The sequence below is a fragment of the Electrona antarctica genome (assembly GCF_951216825.1).
Source record: "Electrona antarctica genome assembly, chromosome: 14".
NCBI lineage: Eukaryota > Metazoa > Chordata > Actinopteri > Myctophiformes > Myctophidae > Electrona > Electrona antarctica.
In genome coordinates, this window is record NC_136795.1 from 11013798 (window position 1) to 11031308 (window position 17511).

Below are 17511 nucleotides of genomic sequence, written 5' to 3' on the forward strand. Positions count from 1 at the left end.
ACCGTTCCTGAAGGGCCATCACGTCCTAGTCCGTAAGGACAACACCACAACGATGTTCTACATCAATAGACAGATAGGACTCAAGTCCCAACGTCTGCTCTCTGGCACACAAACTACTGACCTGGAGCGACAGCCGCTTTTGACAACACTGGAGGCCTGTCACGTCCCAGGTCTCCTGAACGCAGGCGCGGACCTCCTCTCGAGGGCCCGCTCCGCTACAAGGACTGGTCTTTCATGCACCCTTGGGTGGTGGACCAAATCTGTAACCATTTCGGGTTGCCAGTGGCAGACCTGTTTGCATCGGAGAGAGACGCGAAACTTCCTCTGTTTTTCTCTCTAACAGACACACCACCCCTGTACAGGGACGCACTAGCGCATCAGTGGCCTGGTCTGCTCTACACATTCCCACCACTGGACCTAATCCCACATGTTCTAGCCAGGGTGAGGATTCAGGGCTCAGAGGTACTGTTGGTAGCTCCGGCCTGGGGGTCCTGGAGACAGGACATATCTCACTCCTCTACAACCATCCATGGCAGCTCCCCCTGCTGAGGGTCGACCTGCTGTCGCAGGCAGGTGGCGAGATCTTTCACCCGCGCCCCCAAGACCTAGACCTTTGGGTCAGGGCCACCAGACGTCGGTTGAAAGTTGGTGTCTGACTATGCCTGAAGGGGTTATCCCGTTCCAGGCCTCTGTGGGCCTTATTCTGACTTACCTACAGGAGTTTCTAGACAAGGGTCTCGGTCAATCGTCAGTAAAGGTCAACCTGGCGGCTATTTCAGCCTACCATGTAGGCGTGAACAATGGAACAGTGAGTGAACATCCTTTGATCCGTCAGTTCATGAAAGGTGTTTTACACCTCAGACCAGTCACCAGGTACCTGGTCCCCTCATGGGACCTGACCGTAGTACTGGACGCACTTGTTCAAGATCCATTTGAGCCACTAAAGACAGTGGACTTGAAGTTCTTATCATTAAAGACCACCTTGCTGGTCGTGCTGACGACAGCGAAACGTGTGAGTGACATGCGTCCCCTTCGACCTTTGCCACGTACTGCAACCTCGCCGTGGTACCCACGGACCTGGACCATGCGGTCCCTGGGGTTGCTGCAAGTTTAGTGCCAGTTCTTGGTGCTTCTCACTGTTACACAAAGCATTACCCCCGGGCTTATGAGATGGGTCACCATCGAGCCCTTCGCAGAGCACATGAGGAAGCAGAGCTGTCAGCTCCTTAGTTAGGGGTCAATCGCTACCAGGCCGGGAGCCTGGTTAGCTCTCATGCTTGCCTTCTTTAGGGAAGGGAGCCCTTTACGGAGCACATGAGACAGCAGTGCTGTCAGCTCCTTGCTTAGGGTTTCAATAGCTACCAAGCAGAGGGCCTGGGTAGCTCTTCTACTTGCCTTCCTTACGGGAGGGCACACATGTTATGCTCGACGGACACGTACGTGTGCGTGCCAGCCCACCGACTTTGTACCAGAGGGGCTGGGTCAGTGACCTCACCTTGAGCGATCCAATACATTTGCTCGTGAGTGTATGAAAAAGCTCTGTGCGTCTGCACCATCTAGTGACTGGACCACAAATGACTCTCTTCTTCGAGTCTTTTTTAGCTTTATCCTGTGACACTGTAGTGCTGTAGGATCAAGTAAGTTATTTATGGAAAAATATAAAAAGTGAAACGGCCTGACGGTGACGATTTGCTTCTGCTGATGTAGACCTATGTGTCTGCAGTCATCATCAGTTATTGAAAAGATCAAATTTGTGGACGTGTTTTATGCTGTCATGTACAGTAACATGTTCTCCAGTTAGTTTTCAAAAGTGACATTTTAAAAGTTCTCTCTCTATGTCCTTGTCAATGGGGAACAGTTTTCAGGCAAAAGTCCCTGAGCTCACTATCGACTTGCACAAGGACAGATTAGGACACACCACCAACATGAGCGTGGGGAGTCACGCAGGAGTCAATTTCAGGGCCACCAGACAGGTTATACAGCAGGCTTTCTGAGCCACTGGTTCTCAATGTGGTGTCCAGGGACCTTCATGGGTCCTTGACTGCTTTCTAGTGGGTCTCCACTGCTAAATCATTAAAATGGACACTTACAGGTCTGTAACTCCCAGGAGTGTACCCACAAGGGTCCATATGGTTCCATTTGTACACTCTCAGAGTTAACTTGCCACTGAGGATTTGATGTTGTACTGTAGATTGGCGTCCAGGAGAGAGAGAAAAATCTTATTAAATGGTTGTCCATTTAATTTAAAGGTCCAGATTGATATTGCATTTATCAAACTGAAATGGAAAAGGTTAAAAAAAACTGCTCTAAGCCACCCTTCCTCTGCTATTCTCTTCCATTGTATTGCATGTGATTGCACGGCTGTGGTACCCTTTATTTATGCCTGACATATCCCCCCTCATATAATTACATGCATGGGATTAGACTTGGAAACGTGTAGTTGGGTTCATGTCTTGGTGCTCAGTGAATGGATTGACCTGTAAAAGAGATTAAGCCGAATGCAAATCTTGCAGGGTTTATGGTCTTCTAATGTCCTCCCGATGACCCCTCAGCGGTCACAAACAAAACACAGTGAGGAGTTTCATTTCAAAGTCACATGTTTTGGTACTTTGAAAGCTTCATGTTTACTAGTGATTATAGGGTTTTAAATGCATTATGTAGTAAATGATGTAGGTCACCACCTTTCATGAGTCCATAGTCCACAGCTTAATTTACTGTACGAGGATATCTCAAATGGATAGAAGGCACTTTTTGATAATTTAAAAATGTTATTGTTATTTTTTGAGTGAATGACTCTCAGCTAGTCATTCCAGTACAACAGAATAGACAAAGAATAGACCACTCCAGTCGGGAAACTGAAGTGGGTATTAACATAGGGGGATTACATTTTCTTAAGTCAACAGTTAGCTCAGGATTATCTATGACTTCAAGCCGTAATGCGTAATTTATACTGTTGTACATTCAATAGTGTCGCCATGAACATAGCCGATCTACATGCTCACAACATGAGCATGGCAAGCCTTCATACAACAAAGTATAAATCGGCCTTTAGGTAACCAGATGATTTGTGAAAGTTTTGGAAACTTTCTCTTGTCATACTTTCCTCCTGGGGAATTTCAAACACAGACCGAATTATTGATTGGTGAGAAATAACCTGTACAGTCTCCCACAATCCTATGAGACACGAGGCCAGATGGAAAACACCCTGGACTTGGATAAAATTGCTTTTCATTACAGAAAGGAAAATATTAAGCTGGTCTAATTTCCAATTAGATTTAAATCGATTTCACCAGTCTGGTGTCTGCTATCTCACTGTGATGTGTCTTGTCATATTTAATTTAAAATAAAATAAGTCACCTTCCCTTGAAAATGAACTACACTCAAAAATCCTCAGTAATAATAATTACAGATAATACGCCCTCCCGCAAGCACAGACTAAACCAAAAAACTTCTCAAGCATAGAGCTTATCCAATCTGATTGATTGATTGAAATATTTATTAACAGTTTGCAGAATGACAGTACATTTCAAGCACAAACTCAATACAAAGACTGTTAACTGTGAGTGGACGACCCAATTAAGCATTACACTTGTTTACAAGAGGGTCCACCTTGTTCAATTCATCAAAACATTTAGAGACGTACAAATAGACACTTCTATATAGTCAAAGAACAGAACAGGAATTCATCATAAGGGAGGTAAAAAGGGAAAAGAAACATATACAGTGAGGGGAAAAAGGGCTGGGCGGTGGGGGGGGATTCAGATTTTACGGAGGCCAGTTTCGAATTGCAGCCGTCCGTAGGTGCCCTTTGAGAGCGGTTTTGAAGGAGTCAAGGGATTCGCATGTCTTAATGACTGTTGGTAGGACGTTCCACATTTTGGTGGCATAGGGGAGCGAAAATAATTTATTCCCTTGTTTGTGCCGAATCTGGGTTGTACATGGTTCGTTGCACTTCCTCTGGTGTTATGGGTGTGGACTTCGTTAACATTAAGGAAGTATCTAGACAGGTACATGGGTATCTTGGTGGTGTATCGAATCTTGGTGGCATCTGGCATCTCCCAAATCCAATCTGGCATCTCTTCAAAAGAAATGAATCTTTCTCCTGTTAAATTCCCAATACGTCATTGCTTCCTCTTACAGATTTCGTCCGGGTAGCTTGACTGTAACACAAAACACCTCAGTCTTGTAGTCAACCATTTGTGAAACAATTCCTTCTAATTTTAGCAACGGAAAAACAACCACGACTTTCCAAACTAAATCCTCTCAGGGATTTAGCTACAGTGCAGCAGTAGTTCAACATTCATGCAGCAAAAAGTGGGACTTTCTCTCTGTACCTCGGGGGAGCTTGGATGGTTGTTTTTTTGGGGTGGAAATTCCCAGATGCCTTTGCTTCTCTTTGAGGCTTCCCCCCAATTAGGCTGGCCGATGAAAGTAAGTGATTGGTTGAGAGGAAGTGCTCCTGATCTATTTGGATCATTGCATCAGCCCGAATCAGCCCCCAGCACTCTGATCTTTAAATTGGACCGGAACGGCCACTTTGGGACACTTAATTGGTTCAAGACGTATTACTGTCGAGTGAGTTCACCATTAGGGAAGTCTCGCTCCCATGCCAGTGTATGTCTCTGTATAAGAGTAATGTTTTACCAGATAGTTTTAGAAAGGGCATTTCCTTTTTGAGTTCGCGGTAGGGTGGTCTGCCTCTCTTTTATCTTTCTTACTGACACATCCAGAAGCTGGATGGGGGAGCTGTTAGGCCATAATTCCTTTGTGTGTCCTTTTGAATTGACTATAGAGGCTTGGCTGGTGATTGCAACACAATTTACTGTACTTAATGTGGTGCAAAATGCAGTAGCTTAGCATTTTGTTTCAATACATATTTTGGCAGAGCCACATTTGACAAAATACTGTAGATTCATGTGATGCAGCTAAAATGGTAGGACTCTCCAAATGCATTGCCCCCTTCCAAGGTTAACACAGAGCAACGGTGCTATTGGCCGACACAAATTCTCATTGGAGATTCATTTCAAATCAAACTCTATGCAAATGTAACATGGCACATTTACGGTGGTCGCTACTTTCAATTCAAATTAGATTAATTTGGTGAAAAATACAGCTGCCCTAAATGCTGATTTGTAACTATAGGCCTTAACCACTTGCTGTAAGCTCTACGTCTGCAATGTATACAGTAGTAGCCTACAACTAATAGTGAAAATAGACTTTTGAGCTCCAGCTACAGTATGACATGCCCATAATAGGGACGCAAGAGTGTCCCTATTATGTCCCTACTATTAACATTGTGTGCCCACACAACACTTTCAAAATACTAACCCAGGGTGCCCACTTTTTACATTCATTGTTTTGACATAAAAAAACAAAAACAAAAAACACAGACGTCTTGGGCACTACATAGCGGGATTTCCCAGGACGTCTGTGGACGTCTTGGGCACAAGTTGTAAGTGTACTGTAGAATAATTGGTCGTAGCTTTTTTAGTTGAACCCCAACATCCTTTCACTAAAAATAACAACACAACACTTGTGTGATGTGGTGTAGAGGAAAAAGTTTTATTTCACCCAGTGTCAACTGTAATCCTGGGCGCTACACTCCCTCTGCCAACCTAGGGAGAGCAACGGACTGACCTCATGCTTCCTTCAATGCATGAGGAGTCCAAGCCAGGGGGGAGTTTCCCTGGTTGACATAGGGCATGGAAGGAACACGTTATTCCAACCAGTTCCTTTCCCTTGCATGTTTGTTGTGTGGGTATACTTACCCTAGGGGACACGGGGAGATCATGCAAACTCCACACAGACAGGCCCTTTTGCCAACCCCATCTATGGTATGGGCACGCCCCCAGTGCCCACAGCATCTCCAGTGGGAATCGAACCCAGGACCTTCACCAGCTGTGAGGGGACAGCGATACCGACATCGTGCCCCTCTAGTCGTTGGGTAGAGTATAGTTGTACAGTTGGAGGCCATCGATATTGTCCTTTTCTTTTTGCTGAGGTTTGCGTGATCTGCGCAAAAGGACAGTTAACCCATTTTGGGCGGGAACCCCTTTTGGTGTTTTAAACATTATGTTATAATTTAGCTATTGAAAAATAGCAGATCTACAAGCTACGAGCTTTGTAGGTCTGCTATTTTTGAAAAATCGTGAAAATATTTATTTCAGAAAACTGGAGGATTTAGAAGGATTTTTTTAAATTTTGAGGTCAGGCCTAAATGGGTCAAATGATAAGCGACAATATCGGTGGCACCCAACTGTAGTTGTAACTCAAGTCGTGTGGCACAACGCAACGCATAGATTGGCTGTTTTTACCGAACATTCCTCCCAGAATAGCGATGCTGGGGGTTCAAGTGAGAGAATGCCATTGTATCCGTTTTAAAGGTATATTCAGTGATTTGACTTAATTCAAATATCACTTATTTTTTATTTTTTTCTGGATAATCCTCCCTACTATAGAGTGTGCTGACCATATAAGGAGTTCCTCACTGTCCCCAGTGAGCCCCTGGGGTCAAAAAACCCTAGTTTCAGTTTAGGTGGCGGGTGGCAAAGCCTTCATCCAATCAGGATGAGAGGAGCCTTCCTCCAATCATGATCGAGTGGGGGCGGGCCTTGGTGCACATGCTGTTGGCCTGTTGCACTTGCCCCCACTGTAGAGCGTGTGCATGTGCACATTTTGTTACCGGGGCGGACTGGGTGGTTTTCCAAATCACCCAAATCACTGAATGCTCCTTTAAGGGTTAATCCTATTAATCAGTTTCTATCCATGAGCGTTTACTAATGTCTCCCATAAGCGGAAATAATTTCCAATACAACTGTATCATCCCACAGCCAAGCTCATTGCCATATAGAGCATTACTTGGATTTAAAATGGAAAACACAGAGTTTGTGGCAGCAGAGCGCGTGTGAATATTTATTAGAGTGTAAACGACACTTTCTGGTCTGGTTTTAATTATGCTCCGCCATTATACTTCACTTATATAATATACATAATATAATATTCAAATATCAGTCCTCCAAGGTCTGCAGTCTCGCTAAATAGCCTTAATTCCATAAAAGTGTGAATTATAATTCATTCATCAATTAATTCATTATAATTAATACAAAATAACTTATGCATTCATTGCATTGTCACGTTAGAAATGGGAATATTCAATGGAAAAACAAAAGAGCTGATAGCAAACAACCTTGTTTGAGGTTGAAATGTTTTTGTCGATAAGGTATAGTTTATGCAACATGATGGAAGCAGTTGTATCAAATAATGACAGCAATGTCTTCAATATGAATATATTATCACTGATGTTTGTTTGTCTGTGTTCAGGGAGTTTTGTTGAATACAATTGATGGAAAAATTAGGCATGTGCATTTCTTTCCATTATAATTATTTGAAATTTCTGTTGACATTTGGATAAATCATACTGTAATTAGCATCGACAGAGAGGCTGAAGCTGTAGACCTCTAATCACATTGGCTTGCTGGCTTTTGGAAAGAGCTTGCTGTCACATCTAACAACATTTTACAACTCCATCCCTCCCTGCAGACATCATTAACTATCTTTTCTAGTATGTTTCCTTTAAACATATCAACTGCTCATCTGATAAAGGAAAGATCTCCCCTCCTCTTACACGATCTGGGTGTTCTCTTGCCAACGGGGGAGTGCGATTGCTCAGACCAAAGCTGCAGTGCGTTGGGTCACGAGTCCCTCTCGGAGGCCTGTGTGTAACATGGTCCTGCCTGCCTCACTTCATTGTTTCTTCATTGGGAGCTGAAGTTGCCTTCATACTGTGCCATGACACCCGTGCCATACAACCCCATCACTCCCTCCCAGGCTCAATTTGATATCTCCTTTAATATACTCCCCCTCACCTTATACTCTTTCCCCTCCTTTCTTTTCTAAGAAAAAAGGGATTCCAGTGTCACCCACAAGGCCCTATTATATTCTCTCTGCAGCAAAGACAACAGTTTTCTGTAAAGGCCTCCTTGTACAATGCCCTCTAGCTTTATGCTCCAAACAGACCCAACACTTCTATACACCACCCACCAACACGGTTGGTGATGGTTGTGGGTGGAACAATGTTCCTTTATTCTCCTTTGTGCCTTGCGTACACATACAAGGTTGTGTGTCATATTCTGCTCACCTTCACAGCTCGGTCCCTTAGAGGTTTGGTTGGTGAAATCTATTATTACGAGTCATGTCAAATTGAGAGCAAGGAGGAATAGCTGATTGGCAGTATCTAGAAGAAAAGAAAGTCGACAGAAAAGAAACAGCTCAATATAAGTGTCCAAGAAATGTAGTGAATTCAAAAACCGGTTTCAATGAGCCTGGGTCACTAAAGCTACCTTAATCTGGAACATGTGCTGAAAATTTATGAGGGGTTTATATGACCTATATGCAGTATTTGAAAAAAGGAACTGCAGTGCACCCTCCTGCTCTGCAGGGTTGACAGTTTCCTGTATAACGATATTAAATTCAAACACTGCTGTGATCAACAAAAGGAGCCGTGTGTAGACCTTGACATCACACATGGTCATGTATATCAGTGTTGATTTTGACAGTACATTTTGATTTAGTTTTAGTCACAGTCTTTTGAATAACATTTAAATTATACTATTGTATGAGGATGACATAATTTAGTCTACTTCTTTTTTTTTTTAAGATATTTTTTTTGCGGCTTACGCCTTTTATTGGTTTTTTGAAGGGACAGACAGTAGGCTGACAGGAAACGGGAGAGAGATGGGGGAAGACATGCAGTAAAGGCCGTGTCGGGCTCGGGAGTCGAACCCGCGGCACACTGCGACTGGATTACCAGTCGGGTGCCCAGACGGTTACGCCACCGCCTGGGCTAATTTAGTCTACTTCTATGTTCTATTCTAACTTCACATTACACAGAGGAGATTGTGTGCATATCTTCTACCTGTATTTAGACCAGGTGCTGGACATCAAGGCAAGAATCAAGGAGACTGTTTTGATGTTATTAAGGGCTGTTGGCTTCATCATGCGTCAATGCATTCATTTTAGTGGGAAGAGAGCAGCAGGATGAAGACGTGAGAGAGAGACATATACAGAGCTGGAGAGAGAATATCTTGGGTGAGGCATTACCATAGCTTAGTGATGATGTGTTCTGTTCTGCTTTGAAAACATAGAGGTGGTAGTACACATGGTTGTACACATGACACACATGACACACACACACACACACACACACACACACACACACACACACACACACACACACACACACACACACACACACACACACACACACACACACACACACACACACACACAGGGGAAATAATAATGTTATGTCTGTATGACAAATCCCTATTGAACCTGCGTGTATCATATATACCTTTATTTAAGGATGAGCCCCTTGAGATGTCTCATCTCATTTTAGAGGGGGTCCTCAACACATATACATACATTACAATACAACAGTACAACCAGTCAACCATACATACAAACAAAACAAAACAAAAGCTCTCCCAGCCGCTCCCACCCCACTGTTCATGTTTGAGTTCTGTGCTGATACATTTGTTGTGGATGTACTGTTATAGGGTGTTCTTCTGTGATGAAAAACGACAGCATCTAGCAGTGTATTGTTGCGACCTTATGTCGCAGATTACTATGAAAACCTGAAAAACCTGTCCGTCCGTCAGGTCACGCCACCATATATGGCCATCAGCCCGTTACGCCTTGTGACACGTCACGCCACCATATATGGCCGTCTCCATATATGAAGATCACGACACTGACCTCCTCAAACCCTGGATAGCCATACATGGAGAAGACTGGATCATAGCCATTACACTATTACTTACTAAGTATGTTTAGCTCAATACCTGCATGTGTTGGTTTTTTTCTACTAATGTAGCAAATGGATATAACCCTATTCTTGTTCAGTGACTTTGCATTAAACATTGCCTGAGATTTGAAATAAAGAAATGGTTTAATGGTCCACTCGCATTTTTTGTGTGACCTCCAGGAAAGGATCGTTCTGTACTGGCAGATCAAAGGATGGGCCCCCCCCAGGGCAGTGTGCTTAGCCCCTTTCTGTACTCCCTGTTCACTCATGACTGTGTGGCCACATGCAGGTCACACTTTGTGGAAGGCCTCCGCCATCGGCCTGATTATATAAAAGACAAGATGCCCAAAGAGAGGAGAGAGCCCTGACATTGGAGTGTCAGGATAACAAACGCCTTCTTAACGTCAGAAAAAAACAAAGTAGATGATCATGGATATACATGAGGCTGCAGAGAGCACGCACGCCTCCATTCACATCAATGGTGCTGCAGTGCAGCGAGTGGGCAGCTTCAAATTACTTGGGATTCATATCAGTAAAGACGGACTGGTCACATCATGTGGGCTTTATCATCAAAGCAACACAATTGCTCTTCTTCCTCCGTGCACTGAAGAGGCTCAGCATGGACTCCAGGATAGACTTGCAAGTATGCAAGACTCTACAAGGGCAGCAGTGGCTCAGGGGTAGAGTGGCCGGTAGAACAGCCGGGTGGGAACCGTGAGGTTACCACTTCCCAGTTCGATCCCGGGCTCCCCAGAGTTTTAGTGTCGAAGTGTCCTTGAGCAAGACTCTGAACCCCTAGTAATGAGCAGGTTGGTGCCTTGCACGGTTTCCTCCACCATCGGTGTGTGAATGGGGTGAATGTAATGAACAAATCTATGTAATCCAGTCTGGCAGTGTGCCGCGGGTTCGAATCCCGACGGCCTTTACTGCATGTCTTCCCCCCATCTCTCTCCCCATTTCCTGTCAGCCTACTGTCTGTCCCTCCATAAAAAACATAAAATAAAAGGCAAAAAGCCACAAAAAAAACATAAAAAAAACAAAAACAGCACATCACCAGAACTGAGCTGCCAGCCATGCAGGACCAATACACCCAGAGAAGTCGGGTGTAGACCCAGAGGATTATCAAAGATTCCCAACCTTTTCTGGATCAGGGCCCACTTGAAAATCATGAAGTGTTTGTGTCCCACACATCTGACCATACGGCTGGCGTGAAATCATGAAGTGTTTGTGTCCCACACATCTGACCATACGGCTGGCGTGAAATCATGAAGTGTTTGTGTCCCACACATCTGACCATACGGCTGTATGTCCCACACATCTGACCATACGGCTGGGTGTCCCACACATCTGACCATACGGCTGGGTGTCCCACACATCTGACCATACGGCTGGGTGTCCCACACATCTGACCATACGGCTGGGTGTCCCACACATCTGACCATACGGCTGGGTGTCCCACACATCTGACCATACGGCTGGCGTGGAAACTGGTCAGATGGGTGGGCCGTGTGCATTTGTTTTTAAATGGTGAATTAATATTATCACTTTAATCTTGGTGTTTTGCAAATTATTTGGCGCCCCACTAGTGGGCCCTGGCCCACATGTTGAGTACCACTGCTGTGTCCTCTTCTCTATATTTAAGCCTCCATGGAGATTGAAGTACACCTTACATTTTATTGTGGATTTCACCTTCAGCCGCTGAAAGACATACCGGTAACTGTATAAAGCCTTAGACTTCATAGCCATGGTACAGTGGCGTGCACAGATATACACTAGGGGGTGCTAGAGTACCCCCTGCCCTTTTCACTCTGGAGAAATATGCCCTTTTGTACACTGCCTGTGTACACTACTATGTGGACCATGGTGACATTGATCAATTCTTGATAAAAAGCTTCTATTATTTAGGCCCCAAAATCTATAAATCTCACACTATGAAGGCAGCCGGCCGGTTCCACGCGCTGCACAAGGTGCCATTCTTTTTCACTTGAGCACCTGCCCCTCTAAATGTCTGTGCACACCGCTGCCATGGTATATGGATATTATGCCAACTCTCTCAACCAGTCGACTTGTGACCAATGACTTACTTACTTACTCAACCATTCAGATTGCGTGATGTGACCAACCCCTTTTTTAATGCACATTAGAATGTTCACTTTACTGCCACCACTGCAGCCACTTTGTTGACAGCACTGTGCAACAGCTATTGTATGTACTGTTTACAGTATATTTTAGACTGTGGATTGTTGCTTGAATATTCATGTCGGGCATGCTAAGAGCATGGAACAAACTTTCAGAGGAAGTTGTGCAGGCTCCTTGAGTCAATACCTTTAAGAATACATTACACAAATACTGGTCAACAAAATATGTTTGTTGCAGGGCTGGTAAAGTGACTTCATAGATGCACACTTTTTTAATTGAATAATAAGCTGAATTGTGTGTGTACCAGTGTATTGTATCTCTGCTGTCGGGAAGAAACCACCTCTTTTCAGGAAATGAAAATTATAATTTTTTCAGGAAATAAAAAAACCCTAATATTTTTAAAACAAAGCAATGTTGCATCATCAAAGTTGGTAATGTGACTTTATATATTGTCAATGACTTGCATGAGAGGTGGTGGAGTTAGCTGCTTCAGCAGACAGTTTGAGGGTCCAATGAAGTTAACACTTTGATTGCTGCAAGATCTCAACAGGCCTATTTGGATGTTGCTGCCGTTTAACATTGCACAAAGGCCTTGTTCGGGGGCCCACAGTAAAATGTTCTCTTATAGCGAGAATCACACGCCTACATCAAAAGAAAGCTGAACTTGTCCACTTCAATTAAAAAAATACATTTTGATTTTACCATGTTCCATTCTGGAGATATTGACCTTTTTGCAACACCTGCATTTGCCTGGAAGTGGTTATCTTGAACAGCGAGCAGAGTTATGGATGGTTTAAAGTCAGAGACATTGACAGGCAGATATAAAATTGAACCCAATAAATATCCTATACATCCTATACACCGAATGAAAGCCCTGAATGTGTACTTTTACGAGGAAAACAGTAAACATTGATCCCATCTACAGTTAGACAGTAATTGGTTATTGAATGCAGCTTGTGCCCACCAGATAACTTCAGAGAAGACATGGACGTGAACTCCTCAATATTCACAAAATAAGGCCTATAGCGACATATAAATACTATATACCGTATGAAACAGAAGACTCTCTGCTTTCATAAGGAAAAAAATTGTACTGTAATAATAAAAAAATCACACCCCTGTGAAGTGAGCAGTGCAACTCTACTTCTCTACTTATTCACTACAGCTCGCTATATACGGACTGAGGCAGAAAGTCATGTAAACCTTTTATTTACAGTTTGGTCTGTAAACTTCTACTGTAATAATAAAAATCACACCCCTGTGAAGTGAGCGTTGCAACTGTTCTGTACTTATTCACTACAGCTCGCTATATACGGACTGAGACAGAAAGTCATGTAAACCTTTTATTTACAGTTTGGTCTGTAAACTTCTACTGTAATAATAAAAATCACACCCCTGTGAAGTGAGCGGTGCAACTGTTCTTTATAGTTGCGCGGTGCAACTGTAGAGAACAGTTGCACCGCTCACTTCACAGGGGTGTGATTTTTATTATTACAGTAGAAGTTTACAGACCAAACTGTAAATAAAAGGTTTACATGACTTTGTCTCAGTCCGTATATAGCGAGCTGTAGTGAATAAGTACAGAACAGTTGCAACGCTCACTTCACAGGGGTGTGATTTTTATTATTACAGTAGAAGTTTACAGACCAAACTGTAAATAAAAGGTTTACATGACTTTCTGCCTCAGTCCGTATATAGCGAGCTGTAGTGAATAAGTAGAGAAGTAGAGTTGCACTGCTCACTTCACAGGGGTGTGATTTTTTTATTATTACAGTACAATTTTTTTCCTTATGAAAGCAGAGAGTCTTCTGTTTCATACGGTATATAGTATTTATATGTCGCTATAGGCCTTATTTTGTGAATATTGAGTTCGGGTCCATGTCTTCTCTGCAGTTATATCTGGTGGGCGCAATGTGCATCCACCCAGTATCCAATTTATGACAAACTGTACATGGGATCAATGTTTACTATTTTCCTCGTAAAAGTACACATTCAGGGCTTTCATTCGATGTATAGGATGTATAGCATATTTATTGTGTTTATTGTTATATCTGCCTGTCAATGTCTGACTATAAACCTTCATAACTATGCTTTCTTTTTGATGATGATTGCCGCCTCGCCTAATCTATCTCACTGCTTTCATTGTTTTGATCGCAGTAACATTGGGGGGGGGGTCATGGGCACATTGGGCAGCAAAAGTCTTGATCCGTACGGCTATAAAAAGTCCCATTCCACCGTTCGGTTCAGAACTATAGTATAACGGCGAGACGCGTTGTCATCAGCTGATTTTGTTTTTCAAGCTAGTGTAGGGGAACATGCCTGGGCATGCTAGCCTGGCACGGCCAGACTCATAGCGAGGGTTCACTGATGTTTCCTCCGGGGAAGAATCTTCAGTGAATCCCCGCTATGAGGCTGGCCAAGCCAGGCTATGGGCATGCAGCTTGGGGGCGATGGAGGGGGAAAAAAGCGTCACCCGGCTGTGATGTCGACGAGAAGGAAAAAATGACTTCCACAGATGACAACACCACGGTTTAGGTCGCGGAAAAGTTCGTTATACATTACACCCGGGTCGATTACGTCCCCGACGCGTTCATTGCGGTCTTATCACTACAATTATAATGAATAAAAAAGCGTTACAATCACACGTCTGAGCGATCTCCGATTATGACGGCTCTGCATGGCGATACGTGATCCACCAACGGAACACTGTCTTGTCGTGGCAGCCCCTCGATACTGTGGTTAGTTCGTAGTATTGTAGGCTCGGGGATCGTTTGGTCGCTACAGTATGAAGAAGGAAACATGCATCTGTCCATGTGTGTTGCAGATGTTATGCATTGCAATGCCGATCTGGTGCATATGTGTTTAGGCAATAGGCAGCGTTCCGTTCAGCGTTCAACTGGCTTCTACACGTAAAGCGGCCAGCCCTCCTGTTTTCAGGAGGGGAGGGGGGTTTTTGTTTTTTGTTTTTTTTTCTGATCACGTGAGCGGGAGTAAGCAGCAATGATAGGGCGATGGTTCTTCATTGTCCGGGTGGGTAAAAAGATGAATGAAAGTATTCTATAAAAAAGTGATTGAAACGTATTGATACGTGATCCGCACCCGACGTTTGATTAATTGATAACGTATTGATACGCGATCCGCGTTGGGAGTGTTAAGAGGTTTTGTCCAATGTGCTTTTTACTACTTTTCATTGGTTCAATATTGCTTTAACCAACACATGTATACGCAAAGGGTGTTCAATAGCACTGATTTATGCAAAAGAAAAACTACAAAATGTAGTTAGTTGGTTACAGTAACGATATGTATTTGTGGTGTGGGGTGTGTGAGTGAGTGGGTCTGTTGTAGGTAGTATAATTATTTGTGTACTTTGCCACTTATTATTAGGTACACCTGCTTATTCATGGTACAGCAGCTCCTCCAAACATGAATCAATGTGGCTGAAAGTCAGTACATGATGCAAGCATGACAGGATCGAGAGGTTCGTCTATACATTTGAATGAACTTTGAACGTGGTATGCTTGACAACAAGCAGACACGGTTGTTCCGTGGTTTACAGAATATGATGAAAAACATCCAGACAGTGGCAGTTCTGCAGAAGACAAACGCCTTGAAGAATGGCTAGACGAGTTCATGGTAACAGGAACTTCAGGAAGGCCACCACAAGAACACAAATAACAGCTTGAGGCGGATGGGGAGTTACTAATAAAGTGGACTAATTTTTTATACTATTTTATAGGGTTGTCCCGATCGGATCGGGTGATCGGAAATCGGCCCCGATCTCATGATTTCCAAAAGATCGGAATCGGGGAGAAAAGATCTGATTTTTAATTGTCTAATGTAAATCTCAAAGAAAGATGTATAAGCAATGAGATTTTGTAAAAGCTGTTGTGTATTATGCTAGTTGTTTTCCTACTGGTCCCAGTCAGAGATCATCAAACAAAGTCTAGTCACACTCAGAGGCGTGAAAGACACCTATTATGAAAACAAAGGAAATGCAACCCCTGCTATGCATGATGGCATAGGTGTCTGTAGTACTCTCTCTGAATGAGAGAGATACTCTTTTTAACTTGACTTTACTTGAGAGTTTTAACTTGACTTCAGTTCTATAAGCTGTAGAGAACTGTATTCACTCTAATTAACCAATACATCATTATTTTGCTATGCTTTCATAGAAAGAAAAAAAACAACACAATGACATTCTAATAAAAGTATAGTCACATTTTGCCTTTCAATAATTGAAAGGCAACACAACAGACTACACTAGAGTGACATACATTAGGATATTTGCTATTGTGATATGGTGTTATATAAAAATATAAAGATCGGATCGGGAAAGATCGGTATCGGTATGTCTCAAAATCAAATGATCGGAATCGGATCGGGAGCCAAAAAACGTGATCGGGACATCCCTACTATTTTATTAACATTTTGTTATTCAATTTGTTGAGAGGTTTGAAGTACAAGACCTTCCCTGCCTATAATACTGCTGTATTCTATTCTCATGACAATAAACACCTTGAACCTTGAACCTAAAGTATACCACAATCACAATCCCTATAATCTCTTTCATTTAATCCTGTGGGGACCGCCTTTCCTCAGATAGTATATCCAATGTGTGATTGGATTTGTGTATATGATCATATATATTAACAAAAACAACTGCAAGGCATAGCTCTTTTCGTCAGTGCTAAACCCCTTATCCTTAAACTTCTTTCCCTTTTTTTTTTTTTTACTATTTTGAAAAACATTAAAATTGTTAAACTAGTCGATCTTACATCAGCACGTTGTGAGCTTGTAGATCGGCTATTTTAACCATTCAAAAATGTTTTTCAAAATAGTAAAAAAGGCAAAGAAGTTTAGGTATAAGGAGTTTAGCATGGACGGAAATAGGGCCCACAGTCCCATCCCTCGTTCGTGTCCCCAATGTTGCCTGTCAGTCAAAAGTTCAAAAGTTAGCAAGTCGACCTAGTTGTCATTGCTGTCTGTCAGACCTAAAATTGAAAATATATAATCATTCCAGTTGAATCCATAGTGGATTTTCATGGCAATCTTTCCTCAACGCTGTGCCAATGAGAAACTTGTCGCACCCAATCAGGATCAGAATATGTCTTATTGGGATCAGACAAGTTCAGTAAATGTAATTCTTGCCTGTCCTTAGCTGCTCCGTAACAATAAACCCTCTATAGCTTGCTGTAGTCATATTGTATGTCGTGAACATTTGAAGATAGTTCAACTAGCCGATCTAGTATACAACGACACGTGAGCTTCTAGATCGGCTATTTTAACTATTTTAAAAGGTTTTTCAAAATAGTAGAAAATAGCAAATAAGTTTAGGGTTAAGGGGATATTAAGTGCAAGATATAGCACTTAATATCCTAATATTGTGGCATGTGATAGGTGTCACATACATGTTGAGTCCTGCATGCGTTCAGTATACACTTAAACATGGTTTTCTCTATTTATCGCATGACTAATTGAATGGTTAAAAATAGAATTATTAAAATGGCTCGCCATTGCATACAATACAGATTCAGGGATGGCATTTTGCCATGGCTCTGTTTACTAAT

At 42.8% G+C, this 17511-nt stretch overlaps 1 protein-coding gene across 1 annotated transcript in view; it reads left to right on the plus strand.

Moving 5' to 3' along the window:
• LOC306936320 (carbonic anhydrase-related protein 10-like) overlaps positions 1-17511 on the plus strand; it is a 137858-nt gene that overhangs the window by 24459 nt on the left and 95888 nt on the right. The gene's annotated exons all lie outside the window — the stretch shown is intronic.